Source organism: Sphaerodactylus townsendi, linkage group LG03, assembly GCF_021028975.2.
Source record: "Sphaerodactylus townsendi isolate TG3544 linkage group LG03, MPM_Stown_v2.3, whole genome shotgun sequence".
Lineage (NCBI taxonomy): Eukaryota > Metazoa > Chordata > Lepidosauria > Squamata > Sphaerodactylidae > Sphaerodactylus > Sphaerodactylus townsendi.
In genome coordinates, this window is record NC_059427.1 from 156,976,716 (window position 1) to 156,998,567 (window position 21,852).

General features: G+C 43.3%; 1 protein-coding gene across 1 annotated transcript in view; it reads right to left on the bottom strand.

The window, feature by feature from the left end:
- CBX5 (chromobox 5) overlaps positions 1-21,852 on the bottom strand; it is an 85,462-nt gene that overhangs the window by 50,425 nt on the left and 13,185 nt on the right. Inside the window, exons 2-3 of the mRNA XM_048491489.1 lie at positions 21,707-21,789; positions 21,103-21,168 (exon numbers count right to left, since the gene is read on the bottom strand). The gene's annotated coding sequence lies outside the window, so the exon portion shown is untranslated. The remainder of the gene's footprint in view (positions 1-21,102; positions 21,169-21,706; positions 21,790-21,852) is intronic.

A 21,852-nucleotide genomic window follows, 5' to 3' on the forward strand; every position in this document is an offset into this window, starting at 1 on the left:
AGTGCAATATAGATTTTATACGTCTATTTATAGAAGAATTCATTTTACAGTTGATTACAAACTATTTTAGTCCCATGATAAAATCCATAATCGTTCTTCTGCAGTGTTTGCCACTGCAACAAGCAGCAGATACAGAACCAAACGTAACAATTTAGAGAACCAGGCAACTTCATGTACCTTGGAGGGACTTCAACCATAGACCCTCCCCATACACATACATTTCAAACATACCCTACTGTCACAAAAGGAAATCTTACCTACAGTTTCTAGATAACGTGAACAAATTGCAGATGAACCCTTAATTTCCTACTGCTGTACAAGGTAAAGATCATAGTGATACTGTTTCCCTGAAAATAAGACCTACCCCGAAAATAAACCCTAGCATGATTTTTCAGGATTTTTGGAGGATGTTTGAAATAAAAGCCCTACTCCAAAAATAAGCCCTGGTTACAGATTCCCCGGTGCAGCTGATCTAGTCAAGTGGAGGGCGCAAAATCATGGGGAAAAAAATAAGACATCCCCTGAAAATAAGCCCTAATGCATCTTTTGGGGCAAAAATTAATATAAGACCCTGTCTTATTTTCGGGAAAACATGGTAGTCACACATTTTCAACAAAACACACACAGAGAGAAGTGTCACAATCCTCTCTACACCGGACAACCTTAGCATGTATTTATATAACAAACCACACCAGAAATGACCCTTTGAAAGCTTATTCATGAACAAAAATATAGAGTTTTAACATTCATCCCATACAGGCATTCTGAAATGTTGCCTGCAAGACTAAATGAACTCTTAAGGTTAACTTTAACTTGACAGTTTTACTTTACCAGGACTAACATAAACCAGGCCTTAACTCCAGAGGAGGGGAAAATATATCAAGCTCAGACCAAAGCCCTGTGGTTTTAAAACAAGTCTTTGTTCTGTGCAAGAACTTCAAGAACATCCGTAGAATATCACCTTCAAGTACACCCCTAGCTTAAACATCTATCAGTTCCAAAAGTTCACAGCAAAGTCTGCATCAGATGATTTACAGTCACATTCTAGTGACTCATAATCGGCCACTGTCTTAGAAGCATTAGCATTTAAATTGTGACAACTAGGCCTTACCATTAACACTCTATTGAGATAAATAAGGGAAATTTATACCTGGTTTTGATGCAATTTCCATGCATACAGCTATAAATACCAGACACAAAAGGTGATCTTTTTGTCCAGAAGCTTTGTCTAAACCAGACAAGTCACCTATATTTCACATCATTGCTTGTCTGTGCTAACCAAAAGTAGCTCCACATCAGGCAGCAAATGCTTACTAAAACATACTGGGAATACTGGAGTTGCTGAATATATTCCTGCCTGACTTCCTTTTTAACACTGCTCAGGGGAGTGGATGTATGAGAGCTAGGTTTATTTAGACTGGAGAAGAGAAGGTTAATGGGTGACATGATAGCCATGTTTAAATATTTGATGGAATGTCATGTTGAAGATGGAACAATCTTGTTTTCTGCTGCTCTAGAGACAAGGACCAGAAGTAATGGATTCAAAGTTCAGGAAAAGAGATTCCACTTAAACATTAGGAAGAACTTCCTGAGCGTAAGGGCTATTCAACAGTGGAATACACTGCCTTGGGGTATGGTGGCATCTCCTTCTTTGGAGGTTTTTAAACAGAGGCTGCATAGTCATCTGTCAAGGGTGCTTTGATTGTGTATTCCTGCATGGTGCGGGTTGGATTTGCTGGTCCTTGTGGTCTCTTTCAGCTCTATGATTCTACATTCATGTGAATAAAAAGTAACTTAGGAGAGATGGCCATCTTCCTCCACTGTTTCTGTACTCTTCCAGCAGCTGGGCAGACAGAAATCACAGCTTAATAATAGAGGCAAGCAAGAACAGTCCATCCTGTGAGCCCAAGGCCTGGGTCCAGTGCACAAAACAAAGGCTCTTCAAGACATTCTTTCAATCAGTATTTGTGGAGAGGATAAACTGGAGGGTGTACTAAACAGGAGAGGATTAGCTGATGCTGCTGTATAAATTGTGAGAACGGAAGAAGCCAGTGAAGAATGGATTTGCAAAATAATGTTTAAAAAAATACACTTGTAAACATTCTACAATAATTTCTTCAGTACAGGCAAACCAGCCGGTCAACAAACTCTAGTTCAGCAACCTGCCAACTGGTTGTTTCCTAAATATCTTTCACATGGGCATACTGTACCCTGGAGTCAGAAAGATTGCCATGCTCACCTACCGGCTTATCCATGATTCCAATTCTAGTGTTCAGCTTCTGTCTGTTCATCCTTTTGTTATGCAAAACTGCTCTATTCTTTTTATGCAAAAAATAAACAGGAACGGCTGCCAGTTGATGACATAACACCTTTGCATGATGTGCAGGGGCATGAACTCTGGATAATATAGATTTAATCTGGCTCACTAATAATGCTCCCCACATAATGAGCCAGCACAGAGATTCATGCAAAAGAGACGATGAGTGAAGAGCATATGTCAGAACATAGATGAAATTGGAGGGCAGCGTACAGTGTGAGCACGCGTGGTGATACATTTGCAAAAAGCCAAACATGCATAATTATGTGTATAATCGTAGAAAAACAGAAATTTGGGGGGAAATGGAACACTATCAAGTTTGCAGTCGTTTTGCTACTTTAACATGAAATGGATGATGTATAATTTCATTACCATAAAAACTGAGTTATCTGACATATTTATGGCACTTAAAAGAGCGTTGGCCAGCCCAATCCGGTGTGAGGGTATAGACTGGTGTCCAGGGATGCTGACACCACACTGCCTCCAAAGGGGTAATTGCTGTTGTGGGCACAGGGGGAAAAGGGGAAATTCCTTTCTCCTTCAAGAAAGCCCATAACTTAAAATGACTTACGCCACCTTTTTTGATGGTGTAAGTCTGCACCACTGGGAGGAAGCATTCCTAGGCCAAAAGTACACTGGGAGCTAGCCAAACTTGGCTCTGTTTCCAGGAATGCCTCCCTCTATATCAGCGCAGGCATTTATGGTTCAGACCAGCTGCCACAGGGCCAAGCTTCTGGGGTGGACACTGCAGCAGCTGGCTGCTAAAGCTAGTCCCTCAACCTTGCCACTTTATACAGAACTGGTGGTAAGGATGCCATCACAACACTTCCACTGCTTCCAATGTAGCTTCAGCCCATCACCTTTGGATTGAAGTTAGTTTTTTAGAAACAAAACTACACATATACCCAATACTAAAGTAACAAATACCTGCAAACTATTGAACCTTATGATATCAGCCCATTCCAATAGGAAAACATTATTTCCCAGTTTTCCCACAAGAAAAGCTTTAAAAAAATCTTCAGAAAAGATGTTTTTCGCCACAAATTTTTCAATGCCCTCCCAAAGATCTTTACACCTCCAACTGAACACCTAGTTTAGAGGTCTTCAACCTGCAGCTCTCCAGATGTTCATGGACTACAAATCCCATCAGCCCCTGCCAAGTAGTTTCAAACCTTGAATAAGAATCAACATTTGTTGAGAGGCTTTAAAAAAACTGATTGCATTTCCTAAGCCTGATGAGGATCTTGTCAATATCAAATGGCATAACTCAGCTCATGGAAGAAAGAACAGGGTACAGAGACACCCTGAGGCAAAATACCCAACATTATGAAAATCAAATAAAAAATTCTCCATTAATTTATTTCAAACTTTTTAAAAAAAAAGTTAAGTATTTTAAGCAGGGGTGGGCAACCTATGTTGCTCCAGATGTTTATGGTCAATTGGCAGGGGCTGGTGGGAATTGTACATGAACATTTGGAGCACCATAGGTTGGCCACCCCAAATATACAGTTTAATAATACTTTCACTATTTCAATTATCTTAAAAAATTACACAATCAATACATTTCCAAGACAGAGGCCCCATCCCTCATGGCCATTAATTCCAAAAAGTGGAGGCAGTCAGAAAAGAAGGATGAGGGATTAATGTTCAGAAAGACCTATATGGGAGCAGGTTGTCCCTTAAAGACCCACGTCCTAGGGTCTATAGAACTTTATAGGTAAGAACATGCACACTGCGCTGGACCAGAAACGTGTTGTTCTTTCAACTCTGGAACGATACACTGCCTATAGTCATGCTAGCGAGCAATTTTACACCGCACCCTGGGCTATTTGAAGCCTCCATCCAATGTGGTATGTTGGTTGCAGTGTCAGACTAAGAGGCAAGAGACTGTCCAAATCTCACCCTGCAATGGCAGCTCGCTGAGTGACCTTGGGCCAGTCACACATTCAACCTCACCTACTTCACAGGATAAAACAGAAGAGAATAAAACAGAAGAGAGGAGAATCAGGTAAGCTACACTGGGGAGAATAAAGTAAATACATACATAACTTATAGAATCCAGGCAATGGTCCAGAACACCTTTTTGAATCAGAAGCAGTGGTGTGTCATGCGTATGTTATTAACATTTCACTCCACAACTCTACCTCTCATAGTGATTCATGTAGCTAATAAAAAGCATCAGAAAAAACACATGAACCTTATGGAACACCATGACTCAACTTCCATGGAACAGACCAATATTTCAAGCCTCACCTTCTGGAAATATTCAACCAGGTATGGCTAGAACCACTGGAGAATGGTTTCCTGATCCCTATATCCCAGCTAAATAGTGCAAATCCAAGATATTATGGTTGCTGGTATCAAAAGCTATTGAACAGTTCAGCCAAACTAACAGGGGAACACTGCACTGTGAAGGTTATGGTTTCTCCTTGTTTTTAAAAGTGTAGCTCTGATTTTTTTTGCTGAGTTTGTTGAGGCTAGTTTCTTAATTGTATTACCTATTGAAAGAAGTTATTCTTGAGGATGAGCTGATTGTTTTTACCTTTTCAAGTACTGGGTTATATTTTTGTCACTGACTTTTGTTATGGCTAATTTCTTAATTGTATTTATTTACTGAAAGAAGCAGCGCTACTCTATCCAGTGCTTTGATTGTTTTTGCCTTTTCCAGTACTGGGTTGTGTTTTTGTAAGGTACCCTACACTTCGGAAGAATGGCAAAGGAAACATTTCAAATAATACTTCATACAATCTGAGGAAGTGAACTGTATATATTAAGTTTGATGGATACAAGAGGTATTTTAGGCGGAGCTGATAAAAAAAACCACTCCTCGCTGAAATGGCCACATGCTTACCATAAAGCTGAACTGTCAAACAAAACTCCCAGACTTCATACTTCCACTGATGGAGAAATTGTAACCCCATCAATCACAGATAGCATTGTGAATGTAAGACTGTTTCAATCGGGTTTTCTTCATCCATCAAACCACAGCCTGAAGACACTGGCTCAGGGCAGAAATGACAGCTTCCAGACATTTAGAAAAAGAAATCTAGAGCTGGGTGTCTTCTGCATACTAATGGCACCTCACTCCAAAGGAAAATCTCTTCCAGAAGCTTCACACCACCATTTAACTCCCAAAGGGTCAAAATGGCATCATCAACAGCCACCATCTATGTCAACGTGAACAAACAGAAATAAATTGGCAGACAGCCAATTCCCCAACAGACTATTGGATATATTATAAAGCCCCAGAAGCCACCCTTAGTGTCAAGAATTGCTGACAAATTCAATAAAAAAGAAATGTGATGGCCATGCACCCATCTGTTGACAAAAGATCTTCCACCAGAGCAGGTAGGGCCACTGTCATACCATGAATAGGCCAGAAGCCAAATTGGTTGAATGAACGTATGATGGAATCACCCAGAAATACCAAGAACTGCTCTGCCACTGCGGATTGTATCAATGTTCTGCAGAAAAAGAGGAAGAGTGGATACAGCTCTAAATCAGCCAGACTCTCTCCACAAAAAGTTGATTTCTTAGGAAGACAAAGAATTGTTGCTCCCTTACGAGAAAGTGGGACTAGCTATTCTGACCATGGATTTCCCAAGTTGGCTAAATCTGTGTTAGTTACTGCTGCTCACTGGCTCCTCCATGACTGGTTTGCTTAAAAGCATCAACTGCAAAAGGGAAAAAAATGTAAATCATGGGTACTGGTTTCACAATCCCCACTTCTTAGGCAAAAAATATCACTTATTTCTTCATAATATACAGACCTGTAGACACGTTTGTTGTTATGAAGAAGGGGAAGGAGATCTGTTCTGTGAACTCCTGCCATCTGTGGTTCGGAAGATCCACTTCGGTTTCTTCTTTTTCAGTAAGATAAGCCACATTATCAAGACCATGCAGTAACGTATTTTACTAATCCAGTGCACAATAATCCCCTAAACACTACATTGTCATCTCAAACTAATACGCTTCTTCTCTCAAAGGCCTATCTTCGTGTTGCTTTTCACTGCTGATTATTCGTTGTCAATGTACTGAGACAGTACTCATCTGGAGACAATTCCTGCATGTTTAAATCAAAATCATTTAAAAAATGACCACAGTGACACAAACAGCAACTTGTTTTAAAATTTATTTATTTATTTATTTCTCATACTTGATATACTGCCCAATCCCCTAGGGCAGTGATAGCGAACCTTTTTGAGACCGAGTGCGCAAATTGCAACCCAAAACCCACTTATTTATCGCAAAGTGCCAACACGGCAATTTAACCTGAATAAGCTGAAAATCGACGCCTTCAATAATCATCGATTTCAGTAATCGACGATTGCCAGGCGCCGATTTTCGCACTCGAAAATTGTCGGCTGCCTCGATTTTTGTCAGCCGCCAAGGGCACGCAAACAGCATCTCTTGAAATACGCCGTTTTCTGAAATCACCAATAATCTCCGGACGGATTATTGGCGATTTTCGAGGAACCACTGTACTTAGGTTTTAGTTTAGAAAAAAACGGTTGGCTCCGAGGCATGCGTTACTCGAGAGTAAGCTTGGTGGTAGTTGGTAGCTTTGCTTTGAAGCAACCGTGCAACTCTTCCAACAGGTGAATCACGACCCTAGGAGGGTTTACTCAGAAACAAGCCCCATTGCCAGCAACTGAGCTTACTCGCAGATAAAAGATCGCGGTTTAGTTCTTTGCATGAAAATCTGTGAGGTTTAACAGAACTTAACAAGATTACCTACACTGCTTCCCCAAAACTAGGTCTTAGGTTTAATGCTAATAATCGAGCCCAGTGGCCCAGGCCAGCCTAGATATGTGTGTGTGTGTGGGGGGGGGGGGGACGACTTTATATGCGTGTGCCTGCAGAGAGGACTCTGAGTGCCACCTCTGACACCTGTGCCATAGGTTCACCTCCACTGCCCTAGGGGTTCTGGGCGGTGTACAAATCAGTAACAACAACTCAACAAGCCCACAATAAAACAATAAATAACAGTTAAAATCATTCTAAAACATTCCAATAACCCCAAAAACATTACAATTTCAGTATTTTTGGTAGCCCAGCTCAATGGCGGTTGCTTATAGATATAATTCCAAAGATGGAATGGAATATAGGACACAGCACCATCAGTGGCTGGCCTCCCCAAAAGCCCGGCGGAACAACTCCATCTTGCAAGCCCTATGGAACTGTTCTAGGTCCTGCAGGGCCCTGATGGTAGGGGGGAGGGTGTTCCACCAGGTAGGGGCCAGGGCACTAAAGGCCCTGGCCCGGGTGGAGGCCAGCCAGATCATGGAGGGGCCCGGGACCACCAGCAGATTGGCCTCTGCTGAACATAGAGGCCGAACAGGGACAGACGGTTCCTGAGATATGTATATATATGTAAAATATATGTAATATGTAATATTATGTAATATAAAGCACAACCAAAGAATATGATCAGATATAAGGTGTACATAAACTGCCCGAGCTTTGCATCAAAATGACCCATTGGTTACTTACCATGAAGGGGTCTTCTCTTGACTGGAAGTAGGCCATCTTGTCGGGTTATCCCCGCCCTCTGTCAAGGAGGCAAGACAGATACTTCGAAGGCTTTCTATTGGTTGTTGGTGCCCGCCCCTCCCCAGTATCTGAACAACCGAGGAACTAGTTATAGCTCAAGAAAAAGACAGTGAACAGACTCCAAGTAAAAAAGAACATGAACCAACAACCACCTGAACTTATTTATTTTATTTTATTTATTTATTATTAAACTTATATACCACCCTCCCCCGAAGGGCTCAGGGCGGTTCACAACAAACAAACAGAACAACAGGCAAATAAATAAACAAACACCGTACATTTAGTACTGGTCCACATTAAAATACAGCGTTCAAATCATAATATAACATTTCAAAAACAACAGATGGCGTCTAACAGTTAAAACTCCTCTGGGGGGGACAGCAGGGCCCCAGCTGTTAAAAAAGAGGGCATCAACAGCTGGCCTCCCCCAAAAGATAAACATGTTAATTAATGCTAAAAAACTAAACCGAAGTATCAAACTGTTAAAGACTCCAAAATTACGGAATAAATGGAAAAAGAAAACTGGAACATCCCATTGGAGGAAACTGCTAACAGGGCGGGCCAAGATGGCCTACTTCCAGTCGGAAGTTAGGGTTGACCGATAGGGCTCTAAGTTCAGAAACCCTCCTGGCAGATGTGATAGCCACCAAAAATAACAGTTTCATACGCAACCAGAGTAGATGAATCGACTGGACTGGTTCAAAAGGGGAGCGTATAAGAGCGTCTAGAACCATGTGAAGTCGCCAGGATGGAAACCGGTGGGCCACCGGTGGCTGTGATTGCTAGACTCCCTTCAAGAAACTGAGAATGTCCGGATGCTTACAAATAGGGGACCCGTCCAGCTCAGGGAAAACCGATGCCAGCGTCACCAACTGACGACGCAGGATTGCACTACGAAGACCTTGCTGAAAACCCTGATGCAGAAACTCTAACACCATGAAGATGGAGGGAAGTTCTGGATCATGAGATTTCCTTCTGCACCATCTGACAAATGCCTTCCAAGTGGAGTTGTAAATCCTAATTGTGGAAGGACGCCGTGCTGCCAGGATGGTATCAATGACTTTCTTAGGATAGCCTTTATTCTTCAGCCTTCGCCTTTCAAAAGCCAGGCGGCTAGCCTGAACCATCCTGGGTCTGGGTGTAGCAGAGGACCCTGTGACAGAAGATCTGGAGACACCGGAAGATGAAGGGGTGTACCGACTGCCATTTCCTGAATCATCAAAAACCAGGGCCTCCTGGGCCAAAAGGGTGCCACCAGGATGATCAGTCTTTTTTCTCGCTGGACTCGACTGAAGAGTTTGGTCAGCACCGGGAACGATGGAAACGCGTAGAGCAGACCCTCTGGCCATGATGACGATAGGGTCATGGCTCTCGGATGGTAGAACCTGGAGAAGAAGGAGGGGATCTGTGCGTTGAGATGAGACGCAAATAGATCTACTGTTGGGAACCCGAACTTCTTTGTTATGATTTGGAACACCTCTGCCTTCAGCTTCCACTCTGCTTCTGCGACCATTGTTCGACTCAGCCAGTCCGCCTCCAAACTGAGACATCCCTGTATGTGCTCAGCCCAGATTGAAGCCAGGGAATTCTCCGCCCATCTCAGGACCTTGAAGGCCTCCTTGTGCAGCCTGGACAATCTGGAACCTCCCTGGTGGTTGAGGTAGCATCTCGCCATGATGTTGTCCATATAAACCACTACATGGGCTTGAAGGAGATGGGCCCGGAAACTCTTGAGCGCCAGCAAGATAGCTCTGATTTCCAAGACATTGATCGGTAACTCTGCCAGGGAGCGGCACCACTTCCCCTGCGCGATGTGATTTTCTAGCTTTGCGCCCCACCCCTCCAGACTTGCATCTGTAAAGAGGTGACGTGGGTTGGGAATGAGGAAAACTTTCCCCTGACAAAGGTTGAAGTGAGATGTCCACCATTTCAGACTGATGGTGTGAGAGAGATCTGGATATCCCTCTTCTTGATGATCTGAAGCACTCTAGGCTGAAGGAACAATTGTAGAGCTCTGGCATGAGCCCTTCCCCAATGGTTCATGTCCATAGTCGAAAGGAGCAGCCCGAGGAGGCATGCCAGCTGTAGAAGCGAAGAGGATTTCCATGCCAGGATCTGAACGGTAGTCTCCCGGATTTTGGATATCTTGTGATCTGGAACAAATAGGGTACCTGAGGTGGTATCTATGATAGCACTGAGATGTTCCATCCTTTGTGCCGGGTTGAGAGAACTCTTCTCCACGTTGATGAGAAATATGTGAGTAGTCAGGACCTCCCTGACCAGTGAAATGTCCTGGATCGCTTTCTTCTTCAACCTGGACCGGACCAATATGTTGTCCAAATAAGGGTTGAGGTGTATCCCCTGACTTCTGAGCAGAGCTATCGGAGCAACCAGGGTTTTGGGTGAAGACCCGGGGAGCCGTGGACAGTCCGAACAGTAGTGCTGCAAATTGAAAATGGTGGTGATCCAAGGCAAACCGCAGGAACCTCTGGTGATTTGGCTTGATCGGGATATGCAGGTAAGCCTCCGTGAGATCCAGTGAAGTGAGGAAGTCCCCCTTCTGGATGGAAGCCACCGTGGACCTGAGGGTCTCCATGCGGAAGCGGAATCTCCTCATGAAATGGTTGATGTGCCTGAGATTGAGAATGGGTCGGACTTTCCCATTTTTCTTGGGCACCGTGAAAAAATTGGAATAAATGCCCTTGAAGCACTGGTCCTTGGGGACAGGAACTATCGCATGAATGTCCAGAAGATGGTTCACTGCAGCTTGAAGGTTGTTTTTCTTTGTCAAGTTGTGGCTGATAGGCGAAGGGACAAAGTGATCCCTTGGCAATTGTCTGAATTCGAGAGAGTATCCTGAGAAAATAATCTCTCGAACCCAAAAGTCCACGGGCGGGCCTACCCATCGATGGCTGAAATGGAGTAAACACCCACCAACCGGGATCTTGTCCCAGTCATGCCTTGGAGGAAGTGTTAGGTTTGTAGGGCTTGGTGGACTTGCCCTGTCCTCTGACATGTGATCTTCCTCAAAATGAACTCTGGGCTTTCCAAGGTTGTTTTCGGGAATCTCTGTTGCGAAAGGAAGATCAAAAGGCACGAAAAGCAGGTTTTGTAGCATATCTGGCTTTGTCAGGTTGAACTGATGTAGATAGTGTACGCCTATTGTCCTTAGTTTGGACCAGGATGCAGTTCAATTCAGTTTCGAAAAGTATGCTGGCCTGAAAGTCGAAACTGGCGACGACAGATTTGGATTGGGTGTCAGCCATCCATGGCTTAAGCCACAAAATGCGCCTAGCGACTGTAGCTGCCGCCATAGTGTGTGTGGAAGTGAGAAGAGGGTCTAAGGTGGCATCAGCTAGAAACTTGACCGCCGAGAGGACCCTCTCTGTCCCTTCTCTAATGCCCCTATCTTTTGGGGGTATAATGTCCAGGATTCTCTGGAGCCAAACAATGGTAGCCCTGGCCACTGTGGCAGAAGGGGCCAGAATCCTAGCTGACATGGCCGTCCCCTCATGGACCCTGCATAGGATGTGGTCTGCCTTATGGTCCATGGAGTCTTTAAGGTGACCCTCCACATCCCAGGAGACTAGTCCCCCAGAATGCAATGCCAAGATAGGACCATCTATTAGTGGAGTTTTGGTGAGGCCCTGTAGGTGACTATGTGTCAAAGAAAGCTTCTTGAACACAGGAGGAAAGCCCTTATTTGCAGCTAGTTCAACCCATTCCTTCCCAATTTTTCTCTCAAAAACTTCAGGAAGGGGAAAAAATTGTGAAGAATCATCCTCAATAGCTAGCATGGAAACCAGCCCCTTGAGGCAGCCCTTGATAGGCTTGCCGGGTCTATGGCTTCCTCTAAATCCTGTAGTTGCAATGCTGAAATGGTTTTAGCAATGAGAGCAGGTAGTTCCTCTACATTAAAGAGTCTAGAGTGTTTGTCTTGGGATTCTGGTGAGGGAGCCTCTGGCTCTGAAAAATGGTCTGAGTCAAAATCCCATTCCCCCTCACTAGGATCACTATCATCTGAGTAGGGAGGAAATAACCATTATATGATCCCTATGGCGCCTGGGAGACCGAGACCTAGAGCACTGCCTGTGTCTACTCCCAGAGCTACCCATTAAAGGCTGACAAACTCTGCGCACCTCCTCTCTAACAGAGGATCTCATGAGGGCCACCAACTGTTGAGGGGAAAAATCGGCCCATCCAGAGGGCAGGGCAACCTCACCGCCGAAGCCCCCGCCACTTGCTTGCCTCTGGCCCAAACAATGAGGGAGACGGATCTATTGCGGCTGCCTCACTGGCCGAGCCTGTAGCTCCACCCGCTCCCTGCCCATCCTCCATTCAGGAGCGCCGACTCCTCCATCCAGGAGCAAAAAGCAGCGATCCACTCCCCCCCAGCTCGTCCCTTGCGGCTGGGCTCTGCCAAGAAGCCTCGGCGCCTGTTTCTGCTTCGGCATGGGGGTGCGTGTGTGTTTGATGGGGACTGCTGGCTGACCCCGCAACAGCACTGGGTCCCATCGTCGCGCTCATTTCTCCCAGCCCCACAGCTGTACAAGGAAGAGTGGTGAGCCTTGGTTGCTGAACGGGTGTTCTCAGCAGCCGATTTGCAGAAAGCCTCCCTGGGTGGAGAAAATGGCGCCGTCGCCATGGCTATTTCCCTCAGTGGTTATGGCAGGAAGGTTCCCTCACTGGCACACAGACACCACAAAGAGGCTCACACAATACCCAGGAAAGACAGAAGCAGACACTAAGAAGAGACAGATTAAAAAAATAACAGGAGTAGAAAATAATATAGGAAAAAAAGATAATTTCTGTAGCTATTAAGCAGAGCCTTGCAACAGTGCTGCACCTCTTGATGAGGCAGGAAAGATACTGGGGAGTGGCGGGCACCAACAACCAATAGGAAGCCTCCAGAGTATCTGTCCTGCCTCCTTGACAGAGGGCAAGGATAACCCGACAAGATGGCCTACTCCAGTCTTGAGAAATTATGTTTTCGCTGTATTTAATGGCCCCAAGTCCCTGGTTCTCCAGCCTCTAAAAAACCAGTGCCTCCATCAATGATCTCAAAGGAGACCTGCGTGCACAGCCCTGCAGGTTGACTCAAAAGACAATTTATGCAACATCAAACCACACAAGGGCTTTGATAGGATATGCACCCCAAAGTTTGCTTCCACAAGCATCTGCCTTTAAACAGGCCAGGGGATGAGTTTTAAGCTGTGACAGCAGACCTTGACCCACACTATGAGTTACATCTTGTTTGCTATTTTTTAAAACACTGTAACATCAAATACTTACCTTTAACTGGGTTAATAAATTCTGTCCCCCAACAGGTTTTAATCAATGCAGGCCAGGAACTATGTATTTTCTTATGTCTCATTTTCTTTTTGTGATATAGCCATTTCTTTAGAGGCCAGAATGCATGCTCTGATGACAACGCTGAAGATTCAGTGCCAATAAAATAAGTCTTTACTATCCATTTAAAAGTTGTCTGTAGCTAGCGCCCATCCTGCTCTGTAAGCTTCAGTTTCTAAGCTTATTGCAACAGATCTTCTAAAACATAATTTAAAGTTAAGATTATTCCTTAAAAGTTGAAAGTTTAAATTCAAAACCAGTAATATATTTAAATACAAGAAGATAATGTTAATGGGAGGGAAACTCAGCCTCAGATGTGTTTTGAAGCTGAAGCATAACAGCAGGAGATTACTTGTGAACTGTGCCTTGAGATCCAAGAGTAACAGTGAGGTAGTATCAAGGAAAACCAAAACAGCACAAGATAGCAAGCAAACTTCTAAATTCAACTAACCTTTTATTCTGGCTAGATGTTAAGCAAAGCTACAAAAATGGGCAGGGGTGATGTTGTCCAGTGTGATGGAAGCCCAAGTTTGCAGACTGCAACAATTTTACGATGGAGCAAGGGATGATTGCCAAGTACAAAAAAAAATATCTCCAGTTGTACCAAGGGTTACTGAGGCAAAGATGTAACAGTTTCTTTATTCCAAAATATATAAACACAAAGAGTGATTCAGATCTATTGCTGGCCTTGTGATGTTTCCCCTCGACACGAACACATTACCATTTCACTGATACTGAAGCGGAGGCATTCCCTTTCTTTCTAGACACATCCAATTAAAATAACATATGTTCTCACATTGAATACAATCAAAACAAACAGTGCATGGCAACTCAGAGTGAGTGTTTCCCACTATAATGTATGGAAAGTCATACTGGCCCCCTTAAATCCTCTGTGGAGCTTGTGTGGTAAAAAGGATGGGCACTGAACTAAGAATCCCTATTCAAATATCAGCCATGAAGTTCACCATGAACTTGGTCAAAAGTACTGCCTCGAGTGACTGCAGAGAAACACTCCATGTTCATCATGACGAGTTTCTTACTTTCACCCTTAGAGAAGTAAAAAATGTATGTGAAACATGTATTAGGATTCTAAGGCAGCAGTCTACACGAAACATGTATCAGGATTGAAGCAGAACACACCTGACTCATTCTTTTGGTATTTGCCTCCCACGGTGTGAGGAACACGCTTCCAGGTTTCAGAACCTTTGAATCAATTCAGGCAATTCACTCTAACATCTAAATGCAGGCATCTAAACAGGGATGGAGTCTGCAACCTCTAGAGGATTTAAATCAGCTTAATCTCAATTTAGAATCATGTGGGAGGGGGGTAGAAAAGATAATCTCATGCCCAGGAGCTTCCGTTCAAAATACCATGATAAACTGGATTTTGCTACAAGGCTTCCGAAGACCAGGAATGGGAGAAGAAGAGAGATGAATATGCAAGCACAAGCAGTGTTTCACTCCCCCCACCCCACTGTTGTGACGTCTGACGGCAGTCCCAGTCCACTTGGATCCACCATTTTTAAGAGTAGGCTCCAATGACAAGTATGGATAGCAATTCTATCCAAACCTACCTGAAAACAAGTCACATTGAACACAATGCCACATATCCTGTTTTAGACTGGAGAAAGTTTTCCCATCAACTGAAGTGGTTCTTCCTTCAGTGGAAGGTTGCAAACTTCACTCAGTGAGGTGGCGGTAGATGCCAATAGAATTTATTTCCGAAGTAAGCAGACACAACATTATGAATGTTCATCAACATGGAGTATTATGTGGATTGTTTCTTAAAATGCTTAAACTTCCAAAGGGCAGAGATAAGAAAAGACATATCTGTAAAGTTTAGATAGTTAACACTAAAAGTACACAGTTTCTAAAATGTGAAGGTGACTTAGCATGTAGTTACAGAAATGCTGTTGAGGTTCATATTCTTCGGCTGTTACAGATTAAATCATTCTTATTACTACAATTCCAGAAATAAAACCTGATTCTTCAGTCCATGAAGTATTTTATGGTCTTCAGAACAGGCACGCGGTTTACATAAAGAGGAAACTGCTTCAAATATAAAGTTCTGTCAGAGACCAATGTGGGTCTTTTAAAGGAGGATTAAAAAGAACAGGTGGGGAAAATGCCCAGAAAATACTTCAAAAAGCACAAAGGCAACATTCATCTAAGAGATGTAAAATTCTGAAACCACAGACCTCACCCCTCTCCCCTTTTTGAGGGAAAAAACGGAAATTGGGGGAATTTAATTAAACCCAATACTTATTTTCCTGTAATTCCTTGCACAACATAACATGCACCATTTAGAATTCAGCATATTAAATTATACCAGTTGACTTATTTATAGAATGTAGAAACTCCTTACAGTGCAATCCTAAATAGTTATACCTTTCTAAATCTACTGAAGTAGATGGGCTTAGAAAGGAGTAACACTGCTAAAGATAGCACTGTTGTTTTCTAGAAGCAAAGCTGGAAAGATATCCCACATTGTTCTTTTTTCAGTGTTAATGGTATATTCTCAGCTCTACAGAATGAACGCTGCCTGGAGAAAGACAGGTGTACCAGTCACCACATTCAGTGCCATTCAATTGATCTCTTCAGACTGTAACAAGGCCTGCTGTATGCTAAACCTATCAACTCAAATTCTCTCCCCTTCCCTGTTCACCTACCTAATTTGAACTCTAAGGCACCAAAGGGTGAACCTACAACTTGAAGAGAGGCAACACATTAGACTTCAGTCTAGCATACAAGAGAACATTTATTCATCACACAAATTAGCAGGAGCCATGAGCAAAAGGAGACTTAAGAATCTAGTAGAAAGTCTTCACCCTACAGTAGCTTGCTTACAAGTACTTCTGCATTATTTGAGTTCCTACCATACCAGTTCCTACCATACCATACCAGCGGCAATACAAAAGGAAGGATAAGACTCCCCGCGCAAAACACCAACTGTTTTACCAGACCCAAGTCACGATGTAAGTCGCATTTTCAAAACGGCACAACTCTTCATCCTGCTCTCTATTTCTCCCAATATACGCCTAAAGAGGAAGAAGACCTGAGGTATTTTTATAAAGTATTTGGATGTGATTTTGAGTATGACACGTAATATTTCAAATGTGATGTATAGTTTTGGTTAATAAATCCTAAAAAGCTCTTTTCTAGGGCATAATATTATGTACACATTTTAACTCCATTAATACTATAGGGTTCATCAAAATGAGGCTAAAAATCCAAAAGACCCTGAATGTCAAGTTCCATGAGTGCCAAGTTCTTCCAGCTCCCTCTTCTACTTGCTTCCCTTCTTTCCCCCCAGAACTGTTCCACTGCAGAATTAGACATAGCACAAGTGGCGCTCTTTTCCCTGATAGTAGAAGTATATTCTGCAGATGTATGGGCTGTCTAGACCCAGATTATATAAAAGAGAAACCTACTAGAAAACTGCAGGCTACAGGTTAATAAATGAACACAGAACAAAATTAGGTAGCCACATGCTCTATTTAATAGTGTCTAATAACCAGTAAAAGTGAATAAATTGCATAACATTCAAAATACATAAAACTAGCACATACAAGAAAACAACAACACACATGTGCCAGCCAGCCACCGAACTCAGGGAGGTCCTTGAAGTAATAAAAACGTATGAGGGTCCTGGTACTGCAGTCTCAAGGCAGGAAATGTAAAGTGTTCTCGCATGCAAAATGTAAGCAGGTAAGTCTAAGGTAGTAGTAGATGGGAATAATAGTTTGTTTATGCTACAACTTCCAGAAACAATGATGTAAAATTGTAATTTGGGGGTAGATTGAAATGCTTCTGATTTACTATATTATCTAACTACGAACGTTAGTTGGCCCATTTTCAAAGATGAAAATTTCTTTAGGAAGTAACAGAAAGAAACTAGATAAGAGAGAGACTGCAAAAATAATTCTACCTAGTATAGAAATAGGTGAGCAAATGCCTCCTTAACACATTCAGCCACAGATATAGAACTGTGTATGGAATAGCATGGGTATTCACAAATTACACACATACACATTAAAAATTAATTCCAAGCTGATAGGGTTATTTCCTCCTCCACAAATTTGCCTGAATATTCACTAAGAACACCGGACAATCTTCTGTAAAACTGTCTTCTAGGATTTTCCTGAATGTTTCAGCCATCTTGGAATATCCTGTGACAATTTCTTTTGTCTTTTTGCAAAAGCAAAAGATGCAAATACTTCCATCACAGAGTGATGAATGCAAGGTAATTTCTACATTTTGCGTGCTCACTGCCCACATACCAAGCATCAAAAATAGCATTCAAGCATTGCCATTTCTGATCCTGAAATCAGTATCAGCCATCTTGCTGAGAAGCAACTCTGATGTTCCAGCCTAGTGTAAAATGTAAGCATCCATCTTAAAAACAAAATGTAAACTAGCCTACAAAACAAGAAAATGCTTAAGTTCTTAAACACTTGCTCTTTCTTTTGACAGATATAGTAATATCGCTAGTCATTTTCAGCTCAGTCACTTAAATTACTGAAACGCCTCTTATAGGATATGAAAAGGGTTTTATTAGAACAGCAAATCAGATATACAAATATGTTGTTACATATTTCATATTAGCTCTGGACAGTTAATAAGAAGATCTGTCTGTTTGTTCAGGAAGTGTTCGAGCAGCATGCTGGGGAAGACAATATACAGCAACTAAATAAAAGTTACAATGCAAGAAAACGTATACAGGTGAATGATAGTTGCCAATTTGCCTGGTCTAACTTAATTGGCTTCTGTTTTAATGTGCAAAAGCATTCTCGTTATAAAATCAGGATGTTTGCATAAACAAAGATTAAATGCAATCAGATGAAGTCTAGGTTTATACCATGAGAATGTGGTAATGTTTAATCATTTTCACAACAGTTGTGCTGCACAGAGAATCACTGCAGTATAGGGATCTGGTTCTAAAAGGTACCCAGGTGTCCAACCTCCAGCTGGCCCTCCAGGATAGTACGGATCCCTATAAAATTTTATCATCCCCTTGCCCAGTTCCCATCATGCCCTGCACCAGCATGATACTTTAGCGTGTCGGGAACTGTAGTCCATAACATCTGGAGGGGCACAAGTTTGACACCTATGGTCTAAGGAATTAGATCACTTACAGTTTAATCTACACCACAGACACTGGCACATCACCAATTATGGTCCAGTACCACATAGCTAGTTGGCATCCTTTAATTTGTTGGTAAGGAAATGACAAAAGGATCCCACTCTAGAAGGCAGAGCTGCATGAAAATCTTCAATGACACTGCCCACAACCACCAATCACAGAGTAGAATGCTAACAGTGGCTCTATACCAGCCACATATAGAAGCACCCAACCAAATGTGGGGCAACACTGGCACACTTCCCTTACGTCACCCTCCCCTCATGCACACAAACAACACAGCAAGGGAAAGGATGTAGGAAACAATGTCCACTGGCATAGAGAGAACTATAGCAGACCCAGTAACAGTTCTGTAACTGTGCCCCTTTCCACAAGGGCCAATTAACACGGGTTAAGGGTGGGATAAAACCTGGGGGGGGGGACTTCGCACGGATCCCGCTCCTAATGTGAATCCAATCCATGTTTCCCTCCCCCCAACCCGGTTTTTTCAAGAATCATGATTTGAACTATTCTTTTGTGTTAACGTGCCTTGCAACCACAGCTGACCAAACAGCCGAGCAGGAGGCATGTCATGCAGCTGTACTGGTTTTTTGTTTAAATCCCAGCTCCCATCTGTGGAGCCACACAGGCACTTCTGGGGACAGCAAGGCTCTGAGGGGTTCAAATGTGCCTGCCTGCATAGTTGCACATCGGCAGGAGGTAAGGAAAAGAAAAAAGGCACGCCTCCATTACTTGAAGGCGCGTTGGTAATCCGGGTTAGCTCTGGGGCCGGTTGCACAGAGGCGTGCGATCAGCCCGGGCCTGCACCAGGCTCATGTACCCTGGCTGCACCCCACTTTGTTTTGGCCGTGCGGAAAGGGCCTAACACTCTTTGAACTTTTGGAAAATGCTGAATGAATCCTACCCTGCAAACATGTTTTCTTTTGGCCAATGGATACAGAGGGAAGAAAGCTCAGAACAGCTGTGGCCTCTGTCAAGGGGTCCAGACCCAAGAGAGAAAAATGTTCTGGCAAGCAGCCTTTGGCACGACAAAAAAGCAGAGCATAAGAAGCAATTCACAGTTATTCTGTCCTTTTCCCCATTCTTCTCTGGAGAAAAACATTCATGTGAAAACCAGGAGTAATGGGGTTCAACCCCACCAAGGAAAAGACCAGCAATAAGGCAAAACTCACTCCTTGGCCTGAAGCAAAAGCCAGGACTAGATCCCACATGTCACACACTGCAGATCAATTCTCTAAACAAAAACACACAGAGAAAATAGATACAAATCAAGAGATACCTGGAATTTTCCATTGTTTTAGCACAAAAAACAGAACTATATACCAGATCAGGAAAGACTAACAAGAAAGATGTATCAACTTGAGCGGACTTAGTATGCCTGTAGTCCCTGATTCAAGTGTTTCATGGGACTACCTATCAAATAGCCCCAAGAGTCCAAGACACAGTTAAGATTCTACCTCATTAGACCCAGTCAACTGGGTGGGCCTGCTCACGTTGATTCGCCACTCCACCATTTTAATTAACACCTTCTGACAGCATGCCTTATGCTGCATTTATGAGGTTCGCTCCAACTACCTGCTCCAATTTATCCCAACAACCCTCTTTCTCTGCCACCCTTTCCCATCCTGTAGACTGTATGGTTTACCGCACATAACAGGAAACAGGAAGATTGTGCCAGCAGACTGCTCCAGACTCCACTGTTTTGCTTAGCAACTTCCCACAAAGCGTGCCTTGTTAAACCACAACTGTGCAGACATGTGCACAGCAGAGGAACCTCTGGTTGCTCTGCCATTGTGAGTTCCATGGCAAAGACAGCCAAGATTACTAAAAGTGGGGATCGAATGTAGAATGAGTGAGAGGTGATCATGGGATGGGATTTGATCACCATAAAGAATTCATTGACCAACATCAGGAATATAGTTCTAAATGTCAGTCAGATAAAAAAGGCTGCCAACAGTGTACCTTCAATCGTTGTACAAACTGAAAAATCACAGGTGGAGCCGTCTGCATCAAAGTGCATTGATCAAACAAATGTCTGTCAAGAAGCTTCTGGTATTGCAGAAGCCAAACTAGAACAAGACTGTTGTCAATCCCACAGCAAGACAGTCAAGAGCAGTGGCTTCAGATGTCAGTCATGTTGCTGGCTCAGCAGGTGGTTGACACTGCAATGTGAACAGGATCGATCCTGGCCTATACCTCGTTGGAAGGCTGTCTGTAAATAGCCAAGAGACAAAAGGCCAGTAATGTTTCGTGAAAGCAACAGACAGCAAGCGAGCTCAACACTCTGCATTTGCACTCTTCTAGTTCCCATATCTCCCTACCTCCATGGCATTCCCACACTCTAGGCTTTATCCAGTTCAAGAATCACAGATCTTCCCCTCTCCCTCAGTTGTTCTTTCTAGCCCCAAGAAAGTTCATTTCTAGGGTCACAGGACCCACAAGGACTAACAGCCACACAGACCATTGAGTCAAAATGAGGAGGAAGTTAATTGCTCCCTTCTTCCTGTTCTGACGGTGAAGCTCTACTGACAAATGAGGCAAAGAGAATGATTTCATCCATTTTCCCTTCCCTACTGAGGCCTCTTCATCCACAATCCCAGGATTAAACTTTCTCAAGGTCAGAAAAGACTGCTGAGGGAAGAGAATCAGGGAAGATCCATAACCATCAGAACATTCTTCTGACAGATCACAGTTTCCAACCCAATGAGATTCCCTGGGTGAGGGAGACTGGGCCAGTACTTACTTGGAGGAAATGGCAGTGGATTTCTGTATTTAGTTTTTGTCTGGACTGCTCAGTAGAGCTCTTGTTCTGCAAGGCAAATGAGATTATAAACATGGTAGGAGTAGCTGGAAGTTGTGCTCCCTGTTTTCCCCACTTGCATAAGAAGTGAAGCAGACATGGCATCCCACCAACAATATGGTCACGTTCTGCTAGTCTATCCCATGGGAAGAGGTTTCTATACTGTGCATACTTACTACTAGCAACTTTGAGGTAGAAAAAGTGGTTGATCTAATATCTAGTACAGTGATGGTGAACCTTTTAGTGACTGAGTGTCAGGGGCAGAGCAAGGGGAAACTGCACCCAGGGAGAATGCGCCCAGTGCGTCACACTCCCCTTGCCCTTGCCAAGTGCTTATGCCACTGCCGAAAGTGCCTCCAAACTGGGGCGACAAAAGCACACGATGGCTCCACAAAGAGGGGCTCTTGAGGGTGCCACCTGTGCCAACCTGCATCGTGTGTGTCATAGGTTCGCCACCACTGATGTAGTAAGTACATGTGTGGGGGCAGAAAAGAAGATATTTGCAGTAGTGAATATTTGAAATAAGGGACCCAGTTCCCTTACTTACCTGTGTAGTGTGTATTATCCTTGCATCTGCAGCTGAAGGAGTAAAGGTCCAGATTTTTCCAAGAGGAAATACCTGAAAGAGTTCTGAATAAACAAGTGTTAGCAATACACTGTAAAAATGTTTGTTCTCATCATTAACTGCTTGTG